We start from the raw sequence: 13,577 nt of genomic DNA, 5'->3' as shown, positions 1-13,577 counted from the left end.
AAAGCTCCATTGACCCCAGACCTGGTACCAGAGCAGATGGTAATGTCTATTGATTTTGGGGCTGTAACTCCCAACAGCACAAACAGGATAAGCAGGGTAGTATGTGTGTGTTAGCCCTCTTCTAAAAGTCTGGGCCCAGCCTACATAATGGCCAAGTAACACTCCACTGACCCCAGACCTGGTGCTAGAGCAGGTTACATGGTCTGAGCCCAGTCTATACAATTCCCAGTCAACACTCCACTGACCGCAGACCTGGTACTAGAGCAGGTGATATGATCTGGGCCCAGGCTCCATAAGGCCACTGTACTGTTCCATAGCCAGCAAAAGGCTCGCCACTCAATTAGTGCAGCTGCCCCAGGCCCTACGAACCAGCCAATTGGACAGATCACTTGGCAGTGTATGATTTGCTACATGATTTGGCTGCACCATACCGCAGACTCATTCAAATGCAGGTTGAGGTTATATTACTGGATGAAGTATTCTTTCTGAGGGACCACCACAGGTTCATAGGTTCATTGCCTTGCTCAAGGGTACAACAGCAGGAGTCCTGGCCGCCCCCCACATTCGAATTCAAAGCCATGGCTGTGTGGCAATTACCCGAGTGTGTTGTGTGTCCACCACACACCAGTGTGAACAATGTTGACCACATTTAATTTACAGAGCTGGAGTCACAGCCGGTGAGTCCAGCAGCCTCGAGAGGCCCTCTCCACCCCATGTGCCCTTCATCTCGGCCTGACCGGTTCCCATGGCAACCACATTGACATGGGGTGGGGGTGGGGGGAGTCACAAAGTCAAAACATCCGAGGCAGAAATGGAAACTACTTAAACAAGTCTCAATATTTATAGCTTTGTTTCTGACTGTCGCTTTTCAGCCCAATAATCTCCTGATGTCCCAGCCAATGAAAAAAAAGAGTTTGATATTTTTGTTCTGTTTTGATTACCCAGTGACAGCAACTACCAATGAAATCCCATACAAATGTAGGCTATGCTTAACGATATGCACAGGGTCTAAAACGGTATTATTCAACACATTCATAATCTTGCAATTCTGTACAAATGTCATTATAGTATTAATTCATGCCAGAAATGTTTAAATGACAACTAGCTACAGCGTAAGAAATGCACTTAGAGGCATTGTAGGGATTTAGGATGTGGAATTGGACTTTATTTAAATGACATGGTGGATTAAATGAGATGGACGTCATTAATAAATGAATACAATGGTTTAATGGATTTTAAAGAAACAATGCATATTTCTTCAATTAATTCATGTTCCATTCTAATTTATCCTATCATTATTTGTGGTTTTCTCAATTCTTCATTTTTATGCAAAACCTAGTGAATATAGTTGCCATTCGTAATCACACCCCAAAAACATTTTATGAGGGCTTTTCTCCATTGGTCGGTCACTTTCTGTGTGCTTGTAACTGCAAAGTTTTTAAACCTTTTATGTAAAATTCACCTCATTACCATAAATGTCTTGGCCTCAGAGTGCTGTTTATGTAGCCCTTAATAAAAACAATCGAAAATTGATAAGTCATCCTTTTCCCCAAAAGGGGAGGCAAGCTACAGGCTACATGCTGACGAGCCTTATAACGTACTCCACGGGAGTACAGGAGCACATTTCTATTCCCAAAAGGCAGAGCATGTTGTGTTGCACTGAATACTAATCCACTCCGCCACCTGCTTTCTGCCAGGGGAGGGGCTGAGTGGTCAAGACACTCAGGTTGTTTTAGTACTTAATCATACCTCTCTCCCCTTCCAGTGACAGATGCACTGAAGGTTTTATAACCATAGGGATGCAATGTATACCATATGCATTAACCTTTCTCGCAATACGGTTGAATTTGAACTGTTAATGGCACTTGTCAAGTGCTTGAACATGACAATGCATTTTACTATTGTGAATGCGGCACGGAAAATGCTGAATGAAACAGGGAAGCTTTTATGGTAGAGACAGTTGCGACCGCATGCAGGCACTCATTCACGACCTCAGCTCAGCATCTGGTGTCACTCTAAACAGGGCATTCTTGGACAATCACTTATCTTGTCACAGTGAGACCAGAGAGTAACTGATAAAACCTTAACGACCCCTCACAGCGGCTGCAAGTAACACCACTACCTATTGGCCCATCAACAGTCTACTGTCTGTGTTCCATCGCAGTGACCTAAAACATAGACATATTTTCCAGTCTTAATTAGCCTCTGGGAATTGACTGACCACTATGGGAATATACAGATCCTATCTCTTTATATGCCTAATATTTAGACCTGGTTTATCATAGGCTAAACAGTCACATTCTGTGTTGCACACTGGTGTTGTCTTTTATCCCAGCTGGAAACACCTCTGAGAGGAGAAGTAGAACACTGGTATTAGCATGGGGATGCTAACACCCCCATCCACCATACTGGCACATACATACAGTACTTGACAGATATGGCACAGTGAACAAGGACTTCTTTTTGTTGTTTTTGCAATATGCCTGGCATGGGCCAACTTTGTGCTGGAGCAGTCAGTGGCCCCAAAATTAATTAAGTAACTAGAAACTAGAGCAGTGTAAGTGTTCAAAAAACATCCTGCTTAGTTGGTAGAGTATTAACAACACAAAGGGATAAATGGGAGCACCTAGTCTCGGCCAAGGTGGACAAAAACATGGATTGGCTTTTGAGCGGCTGTGTTGTCAGCCCAGGGCCCCGGGATGTTAAGGCACGCCTCAGTCTGGGAGAGCGACTGACTCTTGGCACTTGTAGGTCCAGCCGGTCAACGAGAGGAGCGGTGGCGTCAAACAGGCTGTGACTAACAGCAGCCTCACACAAAAGAACAAGGGAATTAGTATTCAAATGTGGACACGGATTTCTGTTAAACTTGTGATGTTAAACGTTTTGGATGTGTGAGAGCTGCGACAAACGCAGGGATTTGAAGATAGACGTTTATCTACGCCTATCAAGAGTTGAAAAATGCAAATAGAAATTGCATTAAGTCATGGTTGTGATGAAGTGTAGGAATCATGTGTTATTAGGGCAGCAGGTAGCCTAGTGATTAAGAGGTTGGGCCAGTAACCGAAAGGTCGCTGGTTTGGATCCCGAGCTGACTAGGTGAAAATCTGTTGATGTGCCCTTGAGCAAGGCACTGGCTCTGGATAAGAGCGTCTGTAAAAATGTTAATTATGGTACTGTGAAGAGTGCTGCTTCACTTCGTTGTTGTGCGTTCTGAGCTTTTACTTGATCACTGTCTGAGACAATAGTGTTATCTGGAACACAATAACACATCAATATTATTGATTCATATTTCACCTGTTTTCATGCAGGTATTGTGTTTATAATATTTTACATGAAGTTGCTTAGTTACCTGTGTAATAACAATGTAGTAACAACATTTCATTAACGTGCTGGGTTAAGTCTAACCCGGGAATCTAACCCGGGAATTACTGGCAAATTTCAGGTTAAGTCATCGATTGTTACAATTCCTCTGGCTAAATTGCGCCATGGGTATGCTGCGCTACTCTCATTTGAGTTGACACTGTTAAATTGTCACATTGAATGATTTCAAAGCGCGAAAGTTGACACTACATGTCACCATCCAGATTAAAAAGGCAATCTCGTGAGGACAGAACAATAAAGGGAGTTATATGGCCTGTAGACAATTCTAAATTAACAAAATGTATGAAGATAAAATATTAAGGTGTGATATATATCTTTATGACATATTTACAAGAGAAACCCAACAGACAGGTACATGAGACGTACACTCCCTCTAAAGCTCTCCTACACCACATAGCCATCCTGCTGTGAGGGGAGGGAGTAGATAGAAACACTAAAGCTATTTTCCTCCCATCCCATTATATTCTTATACTATTGTCTCCTCACTCCAATAGGATTCTATATTATATTATTCTCTGACATACAGGTATATTGAAAATTCTAGACAGGATGGGAAAATCACTGACCTTTGAAGAGCTTTAGAATGCAGCGGGGGTGGGGGTTGGGAGGTGGTGGGGGGGGGGGGGGGGGTTTGTCATCCCAGGTTATGTTCCAAAGGGCATCCTATTCCCTATATAGTAACCTACTTTGTCCAGAGCTCCATGGGCCCTGGTCAACAGTAGTGCATTACATACTGTAGGGAATGTGGTGGCATTTGGGATGCAGACCAAAGACTCTTCCTCATACATGTCTTACAAGAGAGGACAAAGGTAAATGTTCCAGCGTTAACAATAGGAGCGAATGGGATCTTACATGTACCTCCCAATATGTGATTTTACCCAATTTCAAGCATGAATGCCTCAATAAGGTTCATGCATTCCTTTTTAAATATTCGCAGAAAACATTTATCTAATTCGTTTCATGGCTCCTTGCTTCCACATCCTCTCTGGAACATTCACCAATTAATGGACAAGCAGTTGGACATGGTTAGTATTGCTGGCTAGAGCGACTATGGTCGGTAAACATAGGGAGTAAACAATTCAGCACCATGCAATATGCAATGTTAAACAAATAGTATAGACCAGCTATTGTTTTGATGTATTTTTTACATTACTCATGCTGATAATTGGAAAAGAAAATAGCCAATTAACCTTTCTTGTCTTATTGTCTAATATATCATTTTCTCCCCATACAACAGTTTTGTTTTAGATGTCTTAGCATGCCTTTATTTTTCATTTGCTATGCCAATTCCAATTAGAATTATCACACTTCAAAGGGATCCTCATTTTAGGACATCCCAAGCTAGCGAGAAGAGAATTGCAGCCTACTCTGAAATGGTTGCAGTCTTATCGTCATAGACAGACTTCTCTCTTTCAGCATGCTGATTTCAATGTCTGGTTACCAACACTTTCAATAATTCCAGAAGCCTATTCCACAAATAATAAGTATGCCTACACATCATATGAACAATCACCCATAAGTTAAAACATTATAATTTGTACCTCATTGATTAATATGTCTAAATTTGAGGGAACTGCTTGGTCAATTATTCAACAACAGAACTACTTCATCAGTCCAGTATCATGTTCTTTGACCTGTGCTACCTCAACGCATGAAGAGACACTATTTGAGAACAACCCAGTGCTTTCCGTGGGGAGGAATTTGAGAAGTTGTGGCGTTTAAATGCCTGGTGTGTGTCATGATGTCTAAGGAAATATTGTAAAGGTCGTAGTATTTTTTTCTGGGCCCTAACTGTCTCACTTCAGTCTACAAAGTCAATACACATTGAGGTCAAACGGATATTGAGTGAAATCAGTGGAAATGCTATTTTATTTCACTAGCTCCCAAGGACTTCACAAAATAAATTCTTAACTTAATCCATATATTCAACATCTATGTCTAAGTATTTTACCAGTGGACTGCTATATCTTCTATTCACTGAAGCTGGTCTTACTGGATCTGTGAACGATGTTCTCTTTCTCTGAGGCTGGTCTGACATTTGTCCAAATAGCTTGATTGGAACAAAGCTCCATGCCAGTCCCAATGTCCTCCTCTCCTCTATGAAAACCCTTTGCAGTGCACCACTGACTGAATGCTGGGCTGGGGCGAAGAATAGCTCATTGTGTGATCTCTCTGGGTGAACTGGCTCATGTAATGAGAAATATGAATGCAGACTGACTAGAGGAGGTGTGACTGGTTTTAAATGCTGATGATCAGACTGGAAGTGGGAGGTGTGACATCATCCAGCCTTTGAATCTGCTTTAAAGAGAAGTACAACAGCATGTTCTCTGTTATGGAGTAGGAGAGGGTGTCCTTGCTCACATTCACAGTAGCAAACTACTGTGAGGTTTATTTGTTAGATTTCATAGATCATAAGAACCACTTCAGTATGATATGCTTTTTAAGTTCATTTAGCCAGTTTGAAAGTTGGGGAAGCAACAGAATACACAAGACATGGATGTTGTTCAGTAGACAGTTATTCTAGACAAACTAGTCAAAGGTCAGTTATCTACAATGCCTCAGTGATTACTGCTGCAGGTTTTCTACAAAAACCTGCTGCTTTCAGCAAGAAGTATTGAATATCATGCAACACAGAATGTGTTTTCAGACAATAAAGCCAACTATATTTTCACCTGTGGTCACCAAGAGAACAAAAATATGGATTTTCCCTCTCCAGCTCTGAATACCCACGGTAACACTTTTCAAGTTTTTAAGCAAGCATTGTCATCCCTCCACAACTACCATCTATTCAAATATTATGCCAACCAACATTTGTTTGTATCTCAATGTTAAAGCTTCAGCTTCAGAAGCTCTCTTTTGCGATGAGTGCACATCAATTTTCACCATCCTCAGCAGAACAATCACCACACCACTGACCGAGCAAGTGAAACAAGCAGGGTTGATAGATAATGACCAGGCTCTCAAAACACAGATACTGGTGAAGCTGTGATGCTGAGAAGTAGTCTTCCTTTCCTTTTAACTATAGAGCAGGATGGAGAGGAGTTGGCAGCAGACATAGCTATGTGAGAGCTGTCCTCCATCTGCCCGCACAGATGGGGAGAACTAGCGACTGAAAGACCACCAACACAAGCAAACCTCATTTATCCTCTTAGATGAGGTTTGCTTTTTTGATCCGTGTCTCAACTAGCAAGAGGAAGGTAAAGGTTGTCAACAAAGCACGGAATATCAATGTGTCCGACCACTGTCTAACTGGAATTAAAATTATCTAACTTGCCAATAGCTACAGGGGGATGGAAAGCCAGAAAGTCAGGCAGGCATAAAGGCAGGATGATGGGAGTGAGGCAGCCTAGAGAAAAGTGTAATTGTTGGGCTCTCAATGATGTTTGTTTAATTATTGGTTGAATTTAATCAGCGCCACAGCTGTAATTATTACCACTGCCCAAGAGCCATCAGGAAGTCCTTTGTATCAAGCCATTCTGACGCTGCTGAAGCCCAAAATTATTAATACAGTAGCTTTTAATTGTTCCAATAGTCTACTGTAGACACAGTAGAAACCGTAGAAACAACACTGTAGACACAGTAGAAACAACAGTGTAGACACAGTAGAAACAACAGTGTTGACACAGAAGAAACAACAGTGTAGACACAGAAGAAACAACACTGTAGACAGTAGAAACATGAAGACTGGACAGGGGATAGTGATAACTCTATTCCACATTGGCTTGTCATTGTCCATTCTGATGCAGGCACAGTAAACCACACAGACATTTGTTGTACACAGTGTCCTTTGGCAATAAGGATTTGACATCGACAATGAAAGCCCCCTGACAGGATTCACTAGTGTAAGCAAACTAAGCATATAGCACACAGAGGCGGTTTCAAAGGGTAAATGGCAGCCACTACCTGAAATAAAACACATTTCCAAAATAAGTATGTAACAAAATACTGCAGACAACAAAGACAGTGTACCCTGGTGTATTCTGCTAATTGCTTATTCCTCTACATATGATTCATTAGGATACGTCTATTTTAGCTTTTTGGGGCTAAAAATAGAAACAACTCAAATTATGCTAGCAAATTAAATGCCCTGCATACTTTTGTACCATGGCTAGTGTGATAAATGGAACAATTGCTGTTTGTTTGTGTGTGCGTGCGTGTGTGCGTACATGCGTGCATGCGTGACTTTGTGCGTGCATGTGCTTAGAATGGGAAATGTGTGACCTATAAGAACATATTAGGTTAATGATACCCTTCTCTCTAATTGCTGGAACAAATAGTTACTTTAGTCCTTAATCACATATCAATTAACTTGGGAGGGTCAGTGGCAGTGCCATCCTGATTGGTTTGCACATTATATAGGCCTAAAGCACATATAGATTTAGATAAGCAATGAAGTGATACAGCTGTGCTTCCATGCTGGGTATTTGTCTACACGCTATTAGGAAGTAGCATCTGATACTGCAATACAGATAAGAAGAGAAAGAGAATCTAAACACCCCAAACATATTTACCCTTCAGCTACGGTATCTCTTGGGTAGATATCTTTACATCTAAGAACATCATGCATTGCATGCTGGGGAGTGCCGAGACTGAACTTTAAGCTTGCCTCCTCCTTGGAGATGCTGCATGGACCAGAGGTCTACAGCAAACATCCTGTTTCTGTTGCTCTTCACACTTGGTATTTAAAAACAGGTTTGATTCAGAGAAGAAGTATAGCTAAGAGTTGGAAACCTTTGCAGGTGATCTCCCAGAACAGACCAGGGATCAAGAAGGAAGAAAGTATAACACCAGCATAATGGACGCAGTGGAAAATGGAAGAAATCCAGTTTCAGTTTCAATCTCCCATCCCACTAATGAGAAGTCATTAGCATGGCCCTCCTCGTTCCCTTACGTTTGGAGGAGGAAAGGTGGATAAAAATTAAATTGCTTAGACAAATGCTTGTAAAAGAGATACTGTATCTTCTCCACAAAATGATTTATTTGAAGCATCCTATTGTAGGCTACACAGAAATGATGCCAAACTTGGGCTGATGACCTAATCCGTGTGAAGATCAAAATAAAAAAATACTTCAACAAATATAAAGAGTATATGTCTACATACTATACTTTCTACCGTCTGATCTTAGAAGTTTCTTAACAAAATAGCAAAAAGAAGAAAAACGAATGTGGGCCTATCTTTCAAATAGTTTTTAGCTGAAAATGGATGGTCTTCATCATCATCATCCCTCCTAACTTTTGATTGCTGTTTCGTTCTAGTGTTCTCTGGGCTTTCTATCTACACAAGCAGTAATACACTGTGAATCTGAGGAGCATTAAAGCTAATCAAAAGCTCCTGTCCAGCTACTGTAAATCATATTTGATTTATGATGTTTTTTTCTCCCCATTTCCTCCGGGTTTATGGCATAATCAATTGCCGGTTAGCTCAGGCATGATCAAACAGAGCTGATAAGACAAATGTTCTTTGTCAGTGAGTAGTATATAAGTGGACTTTCTTAGCCCTCCATCGATTGCAGATTTTCTCTGCTCAGCACTGCTATTCAAAGGAAACTGTGGGCAGTCAGAATCTATCTTGCCGGATCAGACTTCCGACCACCAAACTGCTGACTTGTTGCTCGCCCACTGTCACTTAACGTTTATCTGAGTCTGGTATTGTTTCTGTGCTCAATAAGCATGCAGACTTTTCGAATAGATGACACACACACACACACCCAGAACGTTCCTACTGTATGCAGCCAGCCAAACAGAAACAGCGTTGATAAGATCTGCATAATTCATATATTCATCATAAACGCATTAATGAAGACGGTCATGGTCTAAATTCAACACTAGTGCGTTGTTGCGCCGGAGGACAGTCTCCAGAGCTTTTCTCCACATGCCAGAAGCCTGGCTACCGCTACAAGCCAATGCACTTTAACTCCCCCCACTGGCGAGGAGAGAAAGCCATGCTACCACAGCTGCATAATAATAAGTGACATTGTACATTTCAAAAGGGCTCTAACTCTATCTCTCACCACGGAAACAGAGGGTTGTGTAGGTAGGAAGATTTGCATCAGCCTGAGTCTGTGTGTTTCTGTTTCTGTGTTTTCTGTTTTCTATACTCGGATATTGTGAAATGGAAATGCTTGTGTGGCTTTCTCAGCGAGGGGTGGAGACAAATCAGTGCAGGGTCAATAGAACATTTATCAAACAGATTGAGAATATGACAGAATGGACCATGATGACCACAAAGGAATGACCAAGACTGTGTGTGGAAGATGTAGAATATCCCAGGGCATCCACATAGCAATGAATCATCATCATTGTGCATTGCATGCATCCACTGTCATTAGCTAATGACCTTTGATTTTAAGTTTTAGAATATATATATATATTTTTTAAGCCTTATTAATATGGGATTTCATGATAGATGGAACCAGAGACAATCAGTCCTCAGTTGCTCTGTTGTTCAAAAAGCTGTTAATCACAATGTCAGTATATTTATTACAGGAGCCTAATACAAACACAATGATACAGATGTTGGTGGATCTGGCTATTGGTATGTTTTGGCAGCTCTGTTTGTTTGAATATATTATCTGATTGATGATGCAAATTATTGAAATATCTCCATTTGAATGCTGAATAATGAGGAGTAATGGGGGAAAGTTCCCTAACACAATCACTGCTGGGCGCAACAGGGAACTAAATCCCCAGGATTGAAATATTATGTACATTTTTAATTACCACATAGACTAACATAATCGTGTTGTTTGGCTACCCATTGGCACTCCGGTAAATATTAATTATTCACATAGAGTGCAAAAAAAAAAAACGGTCCTGAGCTCTAGAGTAGTATAATAAACTGAAGGGAAAAAGAGAAAGAGCAAGATGTGAATATTTGTTACCTAACCTAATGAATGAGTCTATTTCTAAGTATGATTCATGGAAAAAAACTCCATAAGGAATTGGTTACTATGTTTTTCTATCAATTCTCTTAACATATGGCACAGACATATTATGCCTTGTGATTTTCCAGCCATTTTACACATATTCACATTCATTGAACACTGTATGGTTAGCAAGCTAGATGTAACCGTGGGTGAAATAGAGAGAATGGTATGTACATTTTGAGACTTTGGAAAACCTTTGAAAGCATGGCTCAGGCTAATGACGCAGGGCCACGGGGGAGAAGGGAGTTGAGAGGCTGTAAGGTATGATGAATCCTAAGACTGATTACTTTCTACCTCCAGACTAACATCCAGTCTATATCCAATTCGCACACAGCACGAGGTAGTGCCTAAAATAACCAAATGATATCTCTCAACAGAGAAAGATTACTCTATACCTCCAGACTTTCTCGGCACCACAATTTATCAAATTATATCTCACAGTCACAACAGTGACAGCACCAACAGAGGTATTTTGCATTGGTGTGAGATTTCTGTACACTGTAAATCATCTGATAAGGTAGGTCCTAGGACACCCCCTCACCAGATTATAATATCAGTACAATATCTAACATCAAACCCCCAACTCTCTGCCCCTTGGAGAATATGCTCAGCTGACTTCGACAAATTAGACACCTGAAATCTATGACAATAACCTTCGCTGGGTGATGCTGTCGAGTGGAACAGCAGATATATAGCCGTGTATATTTTAAAAAAGAACAGCATGAGATAAACATATTATTTCTGGAGATCGAGATACACCACACCATGACATCCTTATCTGATTATCACAGCATTACAAAATAATTGGATGTATACACAGTATTTTTTTTAAATTAAACAGCAATAATACTTGTCTAAGATTTGAATTGGAGAAATAAACAAAAATACAATGATAGCAGTGATTTAGGTTCAGACAACAATGTGATCCAGACTCAGTGACTAGGTGGTTAACAGATCTGCTGTTAAGCAGAACTTAAAAGACAGGAGTTTTTGACATGAGGCACTAATATTTTTCACACATGTAAACAGCAGATGAAACATTGAGTTCCTTTGATATTTTCTGAAGAAAAATTATGTAAATATTTGACATATAGCATCTTATTTTGAGCCAGTTTGCTAGAGCAGGAAAATAATCCTGCAGCAACAGGATATGTGAATTATTATGTGGATTATAAATTAATGGATATTTTTTGTAGAAGTTGATACATTTTTTGTAAGGGAAAATCAAGTCTGAAACGAAAAGTGGAAATTACAAACTTGAGAAGCCTTTTTAAACCTCAAATACACTACACGTTTTTCTGCAACAGGCGGATCAAATTAAGATCCTACATCTGTAAATGACAATCCCTGCTTTTCTTGCTAAGTGATCCATTCAGAAGCCTCAGAATCCAGCGTAATTTGGAATAAGTGTGAAATGTGTGACACTTTAATAAAGGGAATACTAAAAAGGAAATACTTGTAATAATTAGAGACACATAGTGATATTATGCTCATGGTGTTCCCCCAAAACAGGTTAAAAACACAAATGAGACATAAAACTTTGGTTGCCATTAACTTAGTTATGAGTATGTCTCATATTGTATCCACGGCACACAGATAAAAGCTATACATCTACAGTATTCAATACATGTTACACATAAGTGATCAATTGAACATTGTTAGATAAGGTTTTGTAATAATAGAGAATAGATTTATTGTTTTTATAACATTTTTTCCATATAATATGATATAGGTTAACTAGGAGCAGCATACTAGGTGTAAAAAAAAGGTTTAATGAACAATACAGATTTTTTTTATGATATGCAGGTTCTTTTGAATTTCAGAAAAACAAATGTTTCATTGTTTGAATAATAGCCTGTTAAATTGAATCTGTATCATTGAATTTAAGATGTGAAATTGCTCTAGTGCTTCATCAAAGTCTAAAAACATTAGAGGGTTTTAGTTTCCTGATATTGTCTACTGTTTAGTCCCTGCTTGGGGGTCATTAGCCTTATATTGTTGTGGCCCATCTGCTCTCATCGTTATGTTTTGATTGATATAAAGCCCCCCTATTATTTTGTTACCTTGCCCCCCTCAACCAAACCCCCGCCAGGAAAGGAGCTACACCTGCCATACATTTCACCATAATTTAAACATGCAGTGTAACTTACCCAGTTGGAGAAATCAGCCAGATGAACAATTTAAATTTGCCTCAGTTTATCTCTATCTTCCCTCTGGTGCCGGTCCCTTTCCCTCACTCTACACTGATCTCCAAGAGGTTTCTCTCTCACTCTCCCAGCGTCTTTTGGCGACTATATCGATCTCTCAGCCAAGTATCGATCTGTCAGCCCCGTTGTTACTACGGCTGCTCAGTTGTGAGCTCTCCTTTCTCTCTGCCTCTCACGGCTGCAGTGGGGAAGCTGAGCAATGTATACTTCTCGCTCTTGCTCTCTTTCTCTGCCTCTGTCTCTCTCTCGCCTTGCTTTCTCTCATTGTGCTGTATTGATCTCTCTGTGCTGTTCCTCTACTAGTGCAGCCCCTAGTGGGCGTTCCAGACACTGCTTGTAGCCGTCTCACCATGATTCTCCCAGCTCAGCACACGTTGACAAGGGGAGGGGAGGCAGGAGGGTGCCTGGGCAAACGCATGATACATCTGAAGAACTAAGTGCAACCAGGGCTGTCAGCAGGCAGCAGGACCCCTGCCTCCAAGAAAATATTCTGTAACAGAAATGTGAATTCATGTTTCAGCAGGCAATCATAACCAAATAACTATACACAGAGGTGAACAAACACTCATTGATGCTTCTACCCGACTGACAAGAAAATTGATTAAAACCCCATGAGGGATATATCAGTGGAATGATGATGGTTGTGAACTTTTTAAAGGTTGTGGTTGAAGTGTCGTGAAGTTGAAGCTTACCCTTTCACCACTAAGGTCTTACCACTTAGTTGGACAATTCTGATACGTTCTGAATATCATAACAAGGTCTAACAGGAAAATTCTATTTACCATCTACAATAATCCATAATCCAGTTGGTGGCATCAGACATAGCCACACTTTCTTGAAGAGGTTTGGATTCATCTCACAGTAGAGCCTTGGTCTAATGCTGCATTCGTAACATCTCGTAAAACAGATTTTGTTTTATTTAACCTTTATTTAATTAGGCAAGTCTGTTAAGAACAAATTCTTGTTTACAATGATGGCCTACCCCGGCCAAACCCTAAGCCAGACAACGCTGGGCCAATTGTGCACCGCCCTATGGTACTTCCAAGCACAGCCGGTTGTGATA

General features: G+C 40.5%; 1 protein-coding gene across 3 annotated transcripts in view; it reads right to left on the bottom strand.

Moving 5' to 3' along the window:
* LOC115156994 (tenascin-R) overlaps positions 1-12,756 on the bottom strand; it is a 136,564-nt gene extending 123,808 nt beyond the window's left edge. For all 3 annotated transcript variants that reach the window (XM_029704820.1, XM_029704822.1, XM_029704821.1), the window contains exon 1: positions 12,458-12,756. The gene's annotated coding sequence lies outside the window, so the exon portion shown is untranslated. The remainder of the gene's footprint in view (positions 1-12,457) is intronic.
* Positions 12,757-13,577: the final 821 nt, after the last annotated feature.

Source organism: Salmo trutta, chromosome 21, assembly GCF_901001165.1.
Source record: "Salmo trutta chromosome 21, fSalTru1.1, whole genome shotgun sequence".
NCBI lineage: Eukaryota > Metazoa > Chordata > Actinopteri > Salmoniformes > Salmonidae > Salmo > Salmo trutta.
This window is presented reverse-complemented; position numbering and strand designations above follow the sequence as displayed.